This window comes from Heliangelus exortis, chromosome 1 (assembly GCF_036169615.1).
Source record: "Heliangelus exortis chromosome 1, bHelExo1.hap1, whole genome shotgun sequence".
Classification (NCBI taxonomy): Eukaryota; Metazoa; Chordata; class Aves; order Apodiformes; family Trochilidae; genus Heliangelus; species Heliangelus exortis.
In genome coordinates, this window is record NC_092422.1 from 112163039 (window position 1) to 112179983 (window position 16945).

Here is a 16945-nt window from a genome sequence, read left to right on the forward strand (position 1 = left end):
AGAAAATCTTGCCAAACCTCAAGGTGCAAAGACTTCAAGAATATTAATTTGCCGTATTCAAGCAGATATTTTCCAAGCTCATACAAAATGTGCTCTCTTAAAGGCTTATAACTTGACCATATGTGCTGAGCAACACATATGGAACAACAGAAGTTCTATTACTGACCTGAAGCTTCTCCTCTCTGCTTTCAGCCTCATCACCCCAGAAAATGCTCTATCTGTGCCTTAAGGCATTGGAGTTCTAGAGCCTTTCAAGGAAAAGCCTGCCACAGCTTTTTAGACATGGTCAGAACCAACATATTTTCCTCTAGTCTTATTTTTGGAAATGGCTGAACTGAGTTTTCCAAAATAATCAGTCTTGAGCAGACATCTGACATGGAAAAATTCAGCCCAAACTGTGTAAATTTGACAAGGCTATAAAGAAAAGAAAAGCAAGGTATTATTATGGGAAGAGTGGGGGCAGACAGATAGTCCTACCAACCACACCTGTGATACTGACATGCTTTAGCTTACATCATAAACATCTATCTTAGCATATGTTATCACATAATTTCCATTATAATCCCTTAATTTAGTAAAATAGTAGCATTTTTGGCTGAAGTCTTCCTTGCTTGGTATTTGATCAAAGGTAATTTCAAACATTCGGAAAAAGACCCGCAAACACAACACAACAAAAAAATCCATTGAGACACTTCTGAGTTATGTGTGTGAGAAAGAAATGTACTGAGCATTTTGCTCATTGTTAGAAAGTTTTTCCAGGACAACTCTTCAAAGACAAAGGTTAAAGAATACCTGAAACTTGGCATTTGAATAGCCCGTAATGAGTAGCACTTGTCTGGATAAAGTGGGAAGGAGGAGGAGGAGAAGCAGGAAAGATCATCCCATATAGGTTGCCCCCCAAAAACCTGAAGACTAAGATGAGGAAATTTTCTACACTTTGAGAACTTCTCACTTTGTGTGAATCCACATTTGCTTCCCCTTTGCAACTAAGTGGGAATGAAGTTAAACTGTAGGTTGCTCTACTGATCTCCAGCTGCATCTCCATTGTTGAACAAACCCCTGGATTCTGTATTTATAAATGGGTGATGATTTTAAATGAGTTACCATAGGATGCTGTCCCTGAGGTGATGATTATATATGGGGGAGAGAATTACAAGATACCCCTTCAGTCAGGCACTGAGAAGTGTGTGATCTATACAGAAGTAAACCAGTGCCTCATTTGGCATTCTGTAAGCACTTTGGGACCTTGGCCATCCTTCAAACTGCTGTCTTTAACTTAGTTTCTAACTACTTGTGTGTTTCTTAAGCCAATGTTACTGTTTTTTCCTTTTTCTTTAGATCTTGTCCCTGAGCCTTCTTTGGAAATGCCCACCGTACATAATTTAAAACTGAGCCTTAATCAAATCTCTGCTAATTCTGGTCCTTTGGGCTGGCACCTCTTACTGTCCCTGACATTAGCTCAAACATGATCTGACGCCATTTTGAAGCACAAAATTAGGATTGATAAACCTGTCATATTGTTTCACCTCTACTGAGAACAAAAATACCAGGTAATTCAATACTATTTCTTTCAGTTCTGTGAAAAAAAACATGCTGCCTGTATTTGTCTGTATCTTCAGGCATTGTCTAATAAGTTGCTTTTTGTTCAAGCTAGAAGAAATTTTGGGGAAGGTTACCAAATACAGTGGAAGAGGAATCTAGAGGACCAACCTACAGTCACATAGCTAGGACTGACTATATATTCTCTTATATATTCATTATCTTAGTGAGGAGATACAGTTTTGCTTATTGCTGAATATACAAGGCAATAAACAGTGGAGTAAAAATACTAGAGCCATTGGTGTGGGGAGATCTAAACGGTCCATTTCCCCTCTCTGTACCTGTTCTCCCTTTCCATTTTGTTCCTCCAGAGTGTACAACACATGCCTTTACTTGTATTCAGGCCTATGCAAATTCCTTGGCTTGGAGCTTAAATGCAGATCAAATAAACCTGAAAGGAAAATTGCCTAGAGACCTGTAACGGGTTTTTAGGTGGCAATCTGCCTGCTAGATACAGCCTGTTCTACTTAGCATTTGCCACCACCTAAGTACTTAAGGGCCACAGTGCATCATACCTCATTTGAGTGAATTGAGCACTTTTTTTTCTAGTTCTAGGAAAATCAGAGATGCAGGAAGTTGAGATTGTGACATTTTATAGATAAAAGGTCAACTTTTCATTGGTTTGGTTTGGATTTACTTCAGAAGGAAGTTCCTTTCTACCTCAGAATCCTGTGCAACAGACACCCCAGAACAGTCTGTGGAAAACTGTGACTTTCCAAGAACATGTTTTCTGCAGTGTGATCAAATATTATTTCTGCATGAGTTTGAGGTGGGACTGGTAATGTCAAATCATACACACAGATTTTCTGCTTCACGCAGCAGACAAAGCAGCTGTCACTGATGTGCAGGGGTTCATATAAGGTTAAGGGGTTATCCCTATTACTTTGGGAGGCTTCAGAAATGGGACAAATTTGGGATAAGCCACAGTTGACAGGGAGTTGTCTGTGTGCTACATATAATAATAATTACGCTATGCCAAATCACAGCATTTTGCATCCTCTGTGCTTTCCAGGTTTTTTGTGCTGTGTATGGATTTATACTTACAGTACCAAGTGGCTTTATCTTAGCTAATTGTAGTCACTTAAGTCACTTCACCAGCTAGACTTGGCTGATTTTATAGGCTTCCTCTGTAGTCAGTAAAGGGAGACAGATGCCTCAGCATAAATGTCAAAGGTAAGTAGAATAATTGCCTTCTGGAACTGTTGATCTTTTGCTGACCACACAAAAAGCCTATATAAAGAGCTAGACTAATTGGCTATATTGTAAAACAGCTCGTATTACCTCAAATAAATACTACCCAGCATGCTGGCATCTACATATACACACACTATAGAAACCTTCTTGAGCTATTTTCACTTAAATTCTGTACCTCTGATGGTCAGAATACATCCAGCTTTCTAATACATTCTGAAAGATGACCATCAGCCAACGATTTCAGTTTCCAGGAACATCTTTACTGTAGCTTAAAGTGGAATCAGACTAACACTGAGCAGTAAGTGGCAGAAATATTTATTTTGGCTCCTAAATATGAAATTTAGCTCATTCAGCATTCAGAGATGTTGGCAGGAGAAATGGCATAGTGAAAGCTTTGATTGTTAACGAGTGCCTGCTCCACCTGACACAATGGAAAATATTAAGGACTTTCCTTGTACCTATGAACTGAGAGCAAGAACGCTGCAAAGTTCAGAAATCTTTTAACAGAATCTGAGCTGTGAATGTATGTAGTACCTTTAAGATGATGGAAGCTGATAAAGAACACTACAGAGTAAGTACATTCCATTTCTTTTACATGAAAAAATACATTGTCAATAACAGGATGTACCTATGTGTCTGCCAATGTCGTTCTCAAATTCACTGAGTCTTTTGCTGAAGATACAGTCTCACTGTTCCTGACATCTTACCTAGCCAATACCAAAACAATACAAACACTCCCAGATTACCGTTGTATAATTCAAGACAACAAAATCTTCAAGGAGAAGATTTTGCCAGGGTCACACAGCCAGCAGTAAAAGCCAGGTGCTCAGAATTTCGTGGCTGTGCATCTTGCACAGAGCCCTCTCCCCTTCTCTGCAGTGTTCAAAATCTCATGGTATTTTTTTCTTTGCCACCACCATCCCTCAGTACCCACTCTACATGGCCACCTCTAGCCTCAGCACATTCCTTTGGTCTTTTGGGCATTTCCCTGAACTTCATTGCAACTTTGTTCTCCTTTCCTTTCAAAGAACTGAGTGTCACTGTTCCACCCTTTCACTGGGCTGAGCAGGTGGAATGCTTCCTTCCTGAGATTGTTTCCAGATTGCTGTGGAGGGCTAAAGGTTTATTATTAGTAATAATTATTATTATTGTGCTCAGCCTCACTTGCAGAAGGCCTTCAGTTCTTTAGCATCCTGACCACCATCAGTCATGATCTTCTTTCCATTCAAACTGTAAAAACCTTGGAGATTTCTTTTCATTTGATGAGTTTCTTCCTGTCTTCTAAGACATATAAACTACCTTGCTTACAATGATATAAATATTTTTTTCAAGTGTTTGGCTTTGAAAAGCATCACGTTTCTGCTGGGTAGCAGACCACATTTTCAATAGTTGTACTATTTTGTACAACAGTATATATGGTACACATTTTAATCATACTATTTCAGGAATAGAGACTGCACCATCTTTCGGAAAATCTCAGTATAATAGGTAATTGCTTAGTGTAACAACAAAAAATATTTTTCAATTCCTTACCTACTCCTGTCTCCTAAGGTTTATCACAGAGAACTGCTGGCTCCAAAACAGAAGGTTTTACTGAGGGTGCAGAGGATCAAACAAGTTGGACTCAGGGACTCCTGAATGTCTAAAGTCCTAAGCTGTTAACAGACAATTTCTTTTGTCAGATGTTTTAATTAAATTGGAGATGTACTGCAAGCTCTACTGAGCAGTGGGGAGGCAGGAAGTGCAGCCTGTCTAACAAGGAGCAAGGGCAGCCCACATTTGGATCCAGCAAGTGTCCTGTGTCCCTTTGCCTAACTCAACATCCTAGTTGAATGGGGCCACATCCAGAACGTTTTATCCAGGAAAGATAATTAGCAGAATGCCAAGGTCTGCAAAGGTCAAGTAAGAGGGAACAGTGGGGGCTCTCAGAATCTTGAGCATTTGCAGAGAATCATAGAATCACAGAATGTTAGGGGTTGGAAAGATTGGAAAGACCTCTGGAGACCATTGAGTCCAACCCCTCTGCCAAAGCAGGATTACCTAGGGCAGGTCACACAGAAATGCATCCAGATAGGTCTTGAGAGTCTCTAGAGAAGACGACTCCACAACCTCTCTGGGAAGCCTGTTCCAGTGCTCCATCACCCTTATTAGTACAAAAGTTCTCCATCATGTTGAGGTTGAATTATCTGTGTTCCAGTTTGTGTCTGTTGCCCCTTGTCCTATTATTTCACACCAGTGAAAAGAGCCTGGCCCCTTCTTCTTGACACCTACCCTTCAGATATTTGTAAACACTAATCAAATCCCCTCTCACTCTTCTCCAGACTAAGCAGCCCCAGGTCACTCAGCCTTTTCTCATAAGACATGTTTCAGTCCCCCATGTTCCAGGCCCTCTCGTGGCCTCTGTCTAGTATATCCTTGTCACTCTGGAACTGGAGAGCCCAGAACTAGAAACAATAGTCTAGATGTGGTCTCACTAAGGCAGAGCAGAGGTGAAAGAGAACCTCCCTCAACCTGCTGGACACCCTCTTCTTAATACACCCTTGGATACCATTGACCTTCTTGGTCAAAAGGGCACATTGCTGTCCCATGGATAGCTTCTTGTCCACCAGGGTTCCAAGGTCCTTCTCCATGGAGCTGCTTTCAAGCAGGTCAACCCTTAATTGGTACTGGTGCATGGTGTTATTCCTACCTTATAGTGCAGGACTATACATAAAGGACTAAATAACATGTGGAGGGAGAGGGTGAATTACCCTCTTCCAAAGAACTGTAGCAAGTGTTCAGGCTGAGGAAGGCTTGGAGAAGTAATGTAAACAGAGCAGTGGAACGCTTTTGCAGATGGAAAATCAAGCTAATAATCTCCCACTTTGGATCAAACCACATCCTATTTTCAGGATTGGTGAGCCTAGCCACATTAGACATGCATCTGGACTACTGTGCTTTTATGAGCCCAGCAGTACCATAGCAGATACACAGTTCAGCTCACAGAAGCTGTTACAGTCCAGTTTCCTGCTGTTAGGAACTAAAAAAAAAAAGATTGAGAGGATAGCTCTACACGTGTCCAGACAAGACTTCAATGCACAAAATCCCCTTAAGTCTCAAACAGGCTTGATTTTCTGTTACCTAAATAGATACCTAAATCCTATGCTCAGCCTGAAAGGTATCAGAGAGGCAGACCACAGACTAAGCAATTGCAAATAATTTCTACTCAAGTATTTAGGCCTTCCTAAATTTTGATTTATTTTTGAGAATGAATGCCAATAACATATTATTTTGCTTTCTTCATTTAATTTTCTGACTCAAAGCAAAGAACAAGCCAACCTCTGTAATAGATTTGGAGCTGCCCATGATAATTCCCAAATCCTTGGTACTGACTGTGTATCCCATATCCTTGGTACTGTGTTATAAGTACAGTCAGGATGGAAATTGAAGGTGGGACTAGATCAACATTCTTCATCATACATCTAGGGCAAAAGACTTTTTTTTTTTTTAACAGAACCTGTATTAGACAAGCTGGAGTTTTTTCTTACTAAGAGATAAGCAGTCCTTGCAAGGGAAGCAAGAATCAGGATTAAAGAATTTGTCAAGTACACTTGAGAGAAAATGAGAGATTATGTCTTGAGACTGAGAAATCAGGCTCTTCTGTATAAGAAATTTGGGAAAGGCTGACCTGTTGAAATCTTGGGAAGAGGAAAGGTAACCTATACACAGACCTGGTGTAATTTTATCATTCTGTTTCTCAAGTGTTATGCTTTACCCCTGTTGTCAGAATGAAATAGCAGTTTAGCTTAAACAGACTTGCCCCTTTATTCACCCTCAGTCACAAATTTTATAGTCCAGGAGAAGAACTACAGTTAGCAGAAACATGAGAGCCTCATGGGTAAGCCTAACTGATTGACAGGTTGCTATTCTGTGAGAAAACAAACAAACAAAAAGATAAAGGCACAAGGCTATGGTAGGTTTATCCTGGCTGGACACCAGGTGCCCACCAAGCAGCTTTATCATTCCCATACTCAGCAAAGCAGGGGAGAGAAAATATAATGAAAGGCTCGTGGGTCAAGATAAGGACAGGGAGAGATCACTCACCAGTTATTGTAACAGGCAAAACAGACTTGACATGGGGAAATTAGTTTAATTCATTACCAATGAAATCTGAGTAGGAAAATGAGAAATAAAACCAAATCTTAACAAGACTTTTCCCCTACCTCTCGCTTCTTCCCAGGCTCAACCTGACTCCCTAACTCTCTGCCTGCTCCATGCCAGCAGTGCAGGGGGATGGGGAATGGCGCTTACAGTCAGCTCATCACACTTTGTCTCTGCCCCTCTTCCTCCTCAGGGGGAGGACTCCTCACACACCTCCCCTGCTCCAGAGTGGGATCTCTCCCACGGGAGACAGTTCTCCACAAACTTCTCTAGTGTGAATCCTTCCCACAGGCTGCAGCTCCTCACAAACTGCCCCAGTGTTGGTCCTTTCCAAAGGGGAAGCTCTTCAGGAAATGACTGCTTCCATGTGGGTCCTCCATGGGGTCACAAACCCTGCCAGCAAACCTGCTTCAGCATGGGCTCCTCTCTCTGTGGGCCCACAGGTCCTTTTAGGAACCTGGCATGGGCTTCCCAGACTCACAGCCTCTTTTTGGCATCCACCTGTGCTGGGGCCTCCACGGGACATCTGGATGGATATCTGCTCCACCCTGGACCTTCAGGGACTGCAGGAGGACAGTGTGTCTCACCAGTCTTCACCATGGGCTGCAGGGGAATCTCTCTACTCCAACAGAGCACCTCCTCCCCCTCATTCTTCACTGACCTCGGTGTCTGCCGTTGTTCCTCTCATGTATTCTTACTCCTCTCACCAGCTACAATTGTGCAGGTTTTTTCTCCTGTCATAAATATGTTATCCCAGACGTGCTGCTACTGTTGATGATGGTCTTGGCTTTGACCAGCAGTGGGGCTGTTCTGGAGCTGGATGGTGTTGGCTCTGTCAGACATGGGGGAAGCTTCTAGCAGCCCCCTCTCTAGTCCCGCACCACCAAAATTTGGCCATGTGAACCCCATACAGAGACCTCGCACATGCCTAAGAGAGTATTCACAGATATAGAAAAGAGAACAGCAATGTCCCATCTCCTTGAATTTACCAAGCTTTTTGTACACTGCAAAAACAGAGTAAAAAGTAGGTAGGAAGCACAGGAAAGGTGATACTTCATTAACAGGCCTTCTGTTACATGGTCAAACTACTACTTCCAAGAAGAACTGTCATGGTCCGTAACTATTAATATTTTATATTTTGTTTAGGAGGAAATATTAGCCACTGAGCATATACGTTGTACAAATCGCAGAAGTAACCAGCTTTATGGCTTGAACGAATTACAATGGTTTATTTCAGGGACAATGACACCATGCTGAAAGGAATCTGAGGAAGGAATTAATAGTGGGAGAGGAAGGCAGGGAAAACTGGGTTTTAAACAAATTTATCATCCCAGAGAAAGGGCTACTAAGAAAAGAAAGAGAGCAATTAGCGTTCTTCTCACCCTCTAAACTATCAATCACCTCCTCACCGCCGGGAAGTCCCCGGTCTCTCTGGTGCTCTGCTTCTTTTCACTTCTGCCGTGCTGCTGGCTGCTTCTGAGCCGCTTCTGTTCTCCTCATCTATTGCCAGAGGTTGCAAATTGGTAAATGCAGGTGTTCCCTTTGTAACACCCCGGAATTCTTTAGTTCTTGTATTTCCTACCAACTTGCATTAGCTGTCTGTCTGCTTATCAGGAGTCATTCTGATTAGCATTTTGAGGAGATTAGTCTTGATACATTTCAAGATTGTAAACAGGGAAAAGGCATTGCCAGTGTGGAAGGGCGGGTTGCTGATGGAAATAAGCTTGATACATTTTAAAGTGAGCAAACTATGCCGGCACCGCTCCATGCTAGCTTGGATGTAATTTTGCTGATTCAAGAGGTATTTTTTATTATTATTATTTTTATGTATCTGCATTACAAGAACTTATGTGGACATATATACTTGAACACTCAGATACTTAGATCCCTCCTCCTGTCACCCTACAAACTGTCTTCAGATGTCACTGTTGCTTCTGTGAGTGAATCATAGCTTGTGCTACTATCAACTTTTCCTGCCCTGCAACAGGCCCTCCACAGTCTAGGACTGCAGCTTTTTGTCCGATGGTTCTTGTGCTAATATAAATCCCTGTGTGTGTGCAAAGATGCAATTACAAATATGCACATTTGTGAACAGCATTCACTACAGTGAATTGTGCAAAACAGATGTTACTGCCTCCAGGAAGCTCCCCACTTCATTCAGTGATGTGTAATTAAACATAATCATTCACAGAGTGTGCAAAACCAGCCCATGCTATGCAAATGATGTGAATTATTTACTCTCTCAGATACTGCCAACGGTACCAGAGAGGCTGGGCACACACACCAATATCCCTAATGTGACTCAGTGGTACTTGCTAGATTTCTAGCAGTAGATTCAGTCCTGTATTGTAAATGCTATAAATATAGTAAAAGAGCTTTGATGATGTACATAAGTTCTTCTCTCAGCTTTAGCTCTAAACAATAACAGCAGCAAAAGGCAGGAAAAAGGGTTTTTTCCCCCACTTTGATAAACACAAGCTGAAGCTCTGTTGAATAAAATGGAGCTAAGGTTTTTGTGTTTCAAAGCAGAATCACAATTGAAAGGGTTTCTACGGAAATGAAGGAAAGAGGCCAGAAGAAAATAGTTTTCTTTTTTCCTTCAAATGGACAAGTTTTGAAGCAGTTATATAATATTTAAGTTACTTGAATACTAAACATCACTCTGATCAAGAATAAATGATTCACATATGCAGAATGATTCAGCCAAATTTACATTCTGTGAATAAATGTTTATTTATGAAATTACACATGCAGCACAACCAAAATGAAATAGGGACAGGCTACGACAGCTCTCCTTGGATATGTATGTTCCCAAATCTTTCACAGCGCTACTAAACTGGCATTAAATATTCAATATGTGGCTAAATTCACAACAAGCAGACTGCCAAACCAGAAACAAGTTCCTCACTACAGTGTTCCCTCCTTTGTCTTTTGCTGGTGATGGACAAAGTAGGTGGATCTGCAGAGACAGTATATTAAAAACAATTTTTTGAGACAGCAGAAGGAAAATAAAGAAATAGATGATAAAGAGAGCCATTTTCTAGCTCAGCAGTCAGTAATCTGTAGGGTCTGAGAGGGCAGCGTTCTAATTCAGACCAGAAGGAAAAGCAATGATTAACAACAACTTTAATAATGTCAATACAAGTTGGACCTACATTCAAACTTTGAAAAGGATTGCTTTCTAAACTGCTGGAAAGGTTGAATAAGTTTCTCAGTGTGAAAGCTCCAAATTTTATTTTTTTTTTAATTTGGCTTGCATGTGTATTTCTTTGAAACTTGAGGACAGAGCTACATATGAAAAATACATGGACTGTACTGAAACTTACTGCACTTGAACTTTGTGTTATATAATGCATTAACTTACAATTTGCCATGGTGTCTTCCTTAGGCATAACAGTTGTTCCTGTAGTCCACCCATAAAAGGGCTAATGACCAAAGAAAGAGTTTCATAATAAACAACTGAGTCTTACTATCTTTCAGTCACTTATTTTTTAATTTCAGGTAAGAAAACAGAAGCTGAGGAAGTAATTTGCCTGGAGGTAGAGAAGCAGCTGACATATGGGAGTTAAAACTTTGCTTGCAGTGAGCTGCATCCTGTTTCAGATGCTAATTCCTTCTTCACCCATATGCCCATGAACATGTACCCTTTCCTGAACTCCAGTTTTCCCACCTGCAAAATGGATGTAGTAACCAGCCCAAAGAGATGCCTATTTATTTGTGTTATGAAAATATTTGTACGGCCAGATGATAACAAAATGGAGAATAGAATTTGGGAGCTTTCATTCTCTCACTAGTTCTTGTTCTTCTAACTTACAGCAGCATCAGCATCAAAATTCTCAGATTTCCTCAAGTGTTTGTGAAAACACGTCGGAGTTTTAATGAACCTGTAAACTTTAAACTGCACAAAAGCATTCCTCTGCACTCTGAAAACAATATGGAAAGAAAAATATCAAAACACATGAGAGATGGGGAACAGATTTTAAAGAGCTACACTTGTTCTTGTTCCTTCCCTTTTTTCAATTTGCCAACCATGTCCAGGTAAAATAAATACAGAAACAATGCTAAAGCACTGGATTTCCTGTGTCCCTGATAGCACTTGCAAATAATAAGATACTGAAAAATCTAGGTAATAACTTTAAAATCTATTTTTCAAAGTTTTGGGACTCATAGCCAAAAAAGAAGAAAGTTATAGCATATGTAGCTAAATTACTGTTCAGATAGGCACGTGAGCATTTATGTTTTGGTAGGAGCCATAGAAATGTTCTTCACTGTGGCTGTGGATTCTAACACTTGGCATCAGTGTGCCTTTAAAAGTGTGGATATGTTCCGCTGAAAGTTACCTGATAGATTTTTCACTTGTCTATAAGCAAGAATGTAAGTGCCTTAAAACTGTGAAAGTTATGACTATCTGGAAGAAGAAGCCTGGTAAGTTACAAAAATGATTGTACTTGTAAATGAAAAATTTCATCACCACCCCATTCTCATTACAAAAATCCCATGGAAACAACAGAAGTCTATTTAATGTACTGCTATAGAAATTATTGTTAGTCAAATAACTTGAAAATTATCTTGTATGTTCTTTACAGAGTATTTCAGTTAGAGGATGTTCGTAGTGTATGGATTGAATGCTTCAATGATAAAAATTAGTGTGTATAGATAATGTTAATCTTTCTTTTTGGGAGTAGTGGGAGAAAGGAAGTAAGTTTTATAGATATTTTATTTATAAATAATATGCAGTAATACTTTAATGCACGATAAACATTTTTATGCAGGGATATGAAAATATCAGTGTTGCCAGTGGAAAGAATGTAAAAATTTTCCTCAACGTTTTTGGAATCTTGCACATATTTAGTGAGCCTGGCCCATACGACACTTTACAAGCTTGGATAGCCTTTGTGTAGATTTTTGTACATGTGAAATACTTCAGTTCTATTCCAAAAGGCTTCAGAGAAACAGGATCAGTCACCACAAAAGGGTGGGGTTTTCATTCTGCTTCTCTAGACAGTGTAAGACCAATTAATCTATTCCTAAAGTTCTGGATTTGCAGCCCCATTTTTCTTTTAAAAGGTTTGACCTCTCTCATAGATAAATATCATTATTCCTATTTTACAGCCGAGTGAGTAAGGCACAGAGAAGCAACTTCTTCACAGCCCTATGGGTGTCACCGTGACAGGTGCCCAGGAATTTGTTCAAGCTTCTGATCTTGGAAGAAATAATCAAGAACATGTATTAACAGTGCAAAGTACAAACAAGTCTCCTTCCAATGAATGGTTACAGGAAAGATAACCTCAGCAATGAAGTGTTTCACAAAAACACATCAGAGGAATCAGCTAAAGAGAGCCTATATTGGACATTGCATGACACGTTTGCATGTGTTTATCATCAAATTCCAAATCATCAAAAGCCTGCTAAACTGGGTTGTTTTGCCACTGTAATACCTCAGACATTTCTGGGAAGTTCAAATTTTTCTAAGAAATACAATAGAGTGCTTATCAGTCACTGTAAAATTAGTACAAACTGAAACAAGAGCTTGCAACATTTGACAATGCTTCTATCTTTCAGGGCCCTAGATTCAAATATCAAAGTGAAACTTAAGTGTTTTAAGCATGCATTAAAATTACTGTTAAATAGTATGAAAATGTATCCCATCTGTATATAAGCAACCATCAAGCAACCAAGCTTTATTTCCTTCAGCTTTTATGGCAACTAGCAAATAAAAGAAGAGACCTGGAACATAAATTAATACAGCTGCATTCAGCATCTCAGTCTTGTGCTCCTGCTCTGGTTCTACCTTAATTCAGAAAGAACCAGGATCTGAACCTGGTCCCCCATCCTCAGGTCCTCACATAGTCATCCTCCCATCATCTTCAGAGCCTTCCCAAGAAAAAGCTTTGTTGAAACGCTCCTATTGCTGCGGCGCCCCTCCTCCTCAATGCCAGGGCCACATTTTATTTAGCTGGAATTTTTTCTTCTCCTCTTCTAGCTACCAGTTCCTACGACACAGCCGGAGCCAGAGGCGAGGAGCCGCAGGGCCCTGTCGCTCTGCCAGCCCCACCACCGTCCCACAGGACATTTTCATCAGTGCGGGTGCTAGCAGCCTATAGACCTATTCGTGCTGAACACCTATTTGAGTGATTTTTTCTCCATTCCCCCCCCTATGTTATGAATTTGTCTAGACACGGAACAATTTGCCCCAGGGCAGATAATCCTCTCCGTCCCTTTCTCCTCTAGGGCCGGCCATACCGGCCGGGGAAAGGCAAGGCGGGAAGCAGGACCCCGCGGCTCCCCCCGCCACCCGCCTCTACCCCCGGGCACACCGCCGGCGGGTGGAGAATGCTCTTGAAAGGCCTCGTACCGGCACACGAAACCGCGGCCACCGCGGGACCCAGGGCACGGTACCGGGCGGCACACCGACACCCCCCCCCCCCCGACACCGCCGCGCCGCTCAGCGCCGCCTGAGGCGGGGGAGGGCGCCCCCTGGCGGGCCCTCACCGCCGGCTAGCGTCACCCTGCCCCCCCTCACGGCCTTTTCCTCGTTCTCTTTCTCTTCTTCCTTCCCTCTCGCAGTCCCCACAGCCGGTGGGGGTCTCAGAATGTCACCCCGCATCCTTGGTGCCTTCGTTTCACCGCCTTTTTTGTCGGTGGCTTCGGCCCGGCCTGCTGCAACGGGCGGCGGGGCTGCTTAGGCAAAAGGCCTGTAGGAAAGGAGGCTTTTCCTGTGTGACAGATTCAACCCTGGAGGATTAGGGGAAGGAACAAACCAAACCTGCCCCATTTATACAGCCCCACGCTATTCACGGCCCCCCTCTCCACCGCTGCGACAGTGGCGGCGAGCTGCCTGGGGCAGAGTCTCCTCGACACCCTACCACCATGACCACCACCATCACCTGGTGACCCAGCTTATGCTGGGTAGCACTGGGTTGTGGTGAGTTGCTGAAGTGCCAATAATTTCCAGACCATCCAGGCCTCTGGGATCCTCTGCTCCCTGAAATTCTCCTTGGTGCAGCATGACTGATGCACTACTGCATCTGGAGAAATGGCAGGTTGCCATCCAAAGGCAGCAGTTAACTCCCCAGCATTGTGTGCCGGCACTCTGCTGAGCACTGCCTCCTCCTCCTCGCTACTCCTTCTCTGCCAAGTGTTCTTAAGAAACTGGCGAGCCTGCCTGCAGTTGATGTTTGGTGCAAATTAAGTCAGCGTGCTTCCACTCCCCTGAAAGCAGTTGCAGACTATTTACCGTAAGCTGCTATGCTCGACTGGAAGCGGAACATTCTGAGGATATTAAACCATCAGAGGGGATGTTTATGCACTCAGGTGCAGACAAGTGTGAATTGGCACTGCCTGTCTTTTCCAGATGCCTGGGTGTGCACTGCCCTAAAAGCTGCTCAGAGACTCAAGCATGGGAGGGGTGCCCAAGCTGCCAGACCGCAGCCATGCATTAAAATGGCTGCCAGTCCAAGCTGTCACCAGCCCCTGTGGCTTGGAGTTTGGGTGGAGCTACCACCACTATGCAGATACACCCCAAAAACATTGTAACTCAGTTGTGGTTTTTTAAAACATCAGGGGAAAATAAAAAAAAAGAAAAGAAAAAAAAGCACATTGGGGTTAATAACCAGAACATTTTTCTTTTGGTCACTGAAACAGCTAATAGCACTTGGGTGGAGGGAGGATGAGGAACAACATTGACCAAGTGTTTACACCACAAGAACTCTACAGACTTCATTGGATCTATTCAGTTTGCACTTTTAACGAGGATGGGTCCCCAGGTTCTAATTTTACAAAACCTGCAGGTATGTTTGCATGGATTATTGCTTTATCTCCTCTCTTTTTCCCCATGTTCAACTTTGACTGTCAGTCATGAAGCAAAAATTGTTGCTTACATAGTATTATTGCTTAACATAGTAATATTAGGAACACCTAAACTGTCAGGAGAGGTAACCTTCTTTAATGAATTAATTTATCAGTATCAAATAAGGAATACCTTTCAGCTTGCTTAAGTGGGTCTGGAAATCAGGCCCAAAACAATTAATCCTGCTAGAAATTAGTAAACTTTAAGGGAAATTCTTGCCATGGTCAGGCCTTTGAGGGGAGAAATAGGAATTAGACCCCGTCAACACCTCTCAAGTTTTGGGTTGTTTTTTTCCCCCTCTTGAAAAAAACTCAGCACAGTTCTAAGGGAGAGGAAGAGGAAGGCTAAAAAAGGACACACTTTAATTAAGCACTCCTGAAAATGGTATAAATCCATGTGTGAAGGATGAGGGTAGAAGTTGCACCCTCTTGTTTTAGACAAGAGCTTATACATTTGCAGGCTAAAGGAGCTGTATGTGCCAGAAGACAGCATTCTGTGGGAAACATGGGACAAAGGACAGCATGGGATCAGGCTTTAATTTTTCTGAGGATTCAGGACAGCTCTAGGTTTGTTGCTGATGGAATAATTTCACTCTTTTTAATGCCTATAAGATAATCTTGGCTTCGTCCCAAGTGACATCTGCAAACTGTATAATTAGACAATAATCTGTTTTATTGTCTAAGTGGGACCATCACTTTAAAATAAACAACTGAAGTAGTTTTTAAATGTACAGTAGCCCTTAAAGCCATCTGAACAGTAAGATTTCAAAGACTAGGGTTTAGAAAGTATATCTTAAAATGCATAGGGTGTAAGAATTAAGAATAAAAATTACTTAAGAGCAATATATTCAGTATTTGTCTGCAGTTGTACCTTTTCTACAGTTATGGCTTCAGTCAATTCACTACCTAATAAGTATAAAATTTTCCCACTGTAGTGCCAGCTGTGGAGAGAGGAGCTTTCTGCCTGCCTGTCTTACCATTCCCAGTGACACAGCAGCTTGTAACATTCCAGGAACTTCTCACTTGCTCTCTATGCCTTTAGTCTGAATGTGCTCACCAGATGCAGTGATAGGTAAAGAAAAACACCACGAAAAGAAAAAGAGGGACCAAGGAAAGCTGGATGCAGTATTTCCCAGTGGCTTATTTTCTAGTGGATTATGCTTGCTGAACTGAGTATGTAGCCAACTCTGCTAACCAGTGGTGGAAATTCCAGAGATAAATTCATAACAGAGATACTCAGCTCCATGTAGTTCTGGGCAACTATTATGCAACAGTTGATCTAAACATTCACTTGAATAAAGAACTACTAAATTTACTTAGTGACTTTCTTTTGCATGTCTCATTTTGCTTGTATTTCATGAAAGTTCATAGGAACAAATGTATGTGCATGAGAATGTTTGTGATGGTAAGGCTTTACACATGTTTGTGGGAAGGTCCTTCTGCAGTGGAAACATTCACATACCCACACAGAAAATTAATTTTGAGCTTGAGGCTTATCCATTCAAGACGAAGAACCCGTATTGCCTGGCAATCAGCCTTGCAGCAGGCTCAAGAAACAAACTTTTAGAGCTCTCTGAGGAAATTATTTGGAATCAGCTCATAGGCTGGAAGGTAAGTACCCATCTGAACCATCTACCAGTGAACAACCAATTCATCCAAAAACTGCATTTCTTTATTAATAAGTTTGAGCAATGCTGGGGTTGAGCCGTGAAGGGTATCTGCCTGCAGGACTTCAGCACCAGCTAATGTCTGTGAAGGGAGGATGCAGCAGGAGGGTGCCCCCAACCTCCCCATTCACTGGAAAACCTAAGGGCAGTGTCTGTCACCAGATACGGCCCCACAGAGGACACTCCTGCAGGTGTGGTCAGATCAGTTACATGACTGGAGAAACAGACTGGAGACCACAACAGAAAGAAAAGCTTAACTACAACAGTGGAACAGGCAGAACTACCATTTCACTACTTTTCTGTGAGGTCTGTCACTCAGCCAAGGCTCAGAAGTATCTCTGTTGCACTCCCATGTGATGTATCTAACACCAGCTCTGCAGAATTGCCAAATCAAATGATGAAACTAATGGAAAACACGAGCTAAGGGAATAAATCTCACATCACTCCAAGCTACATTTCAGGCTGTTTCTGTGCTCCCCTCCCAGCATGGTTCTTTT

At 42.0% G+C, this 16945-nt stretch overlaps 1 long non-coding RNA gene across 1 annotated transcript; it reads left to right on the forward strand.

Moving 5' to 3' along the window:
- The first annotated feature begins 14509 nt into the window (after positions 1-14509).
- LOC139795413 (uncharacterized) lies at positions 14510-16096 on the forward strand. The gene is made up of 3 exons (XR_011725489.1): positions 14510-14723; positions 15242-15348; positions 15717-16096. It is a non-coding gene; the product is annotated as an uncharacterized lncRNA (long non-coding RNA).
- Positions 16097-16945: the final 849 nt, after the last annotated feature.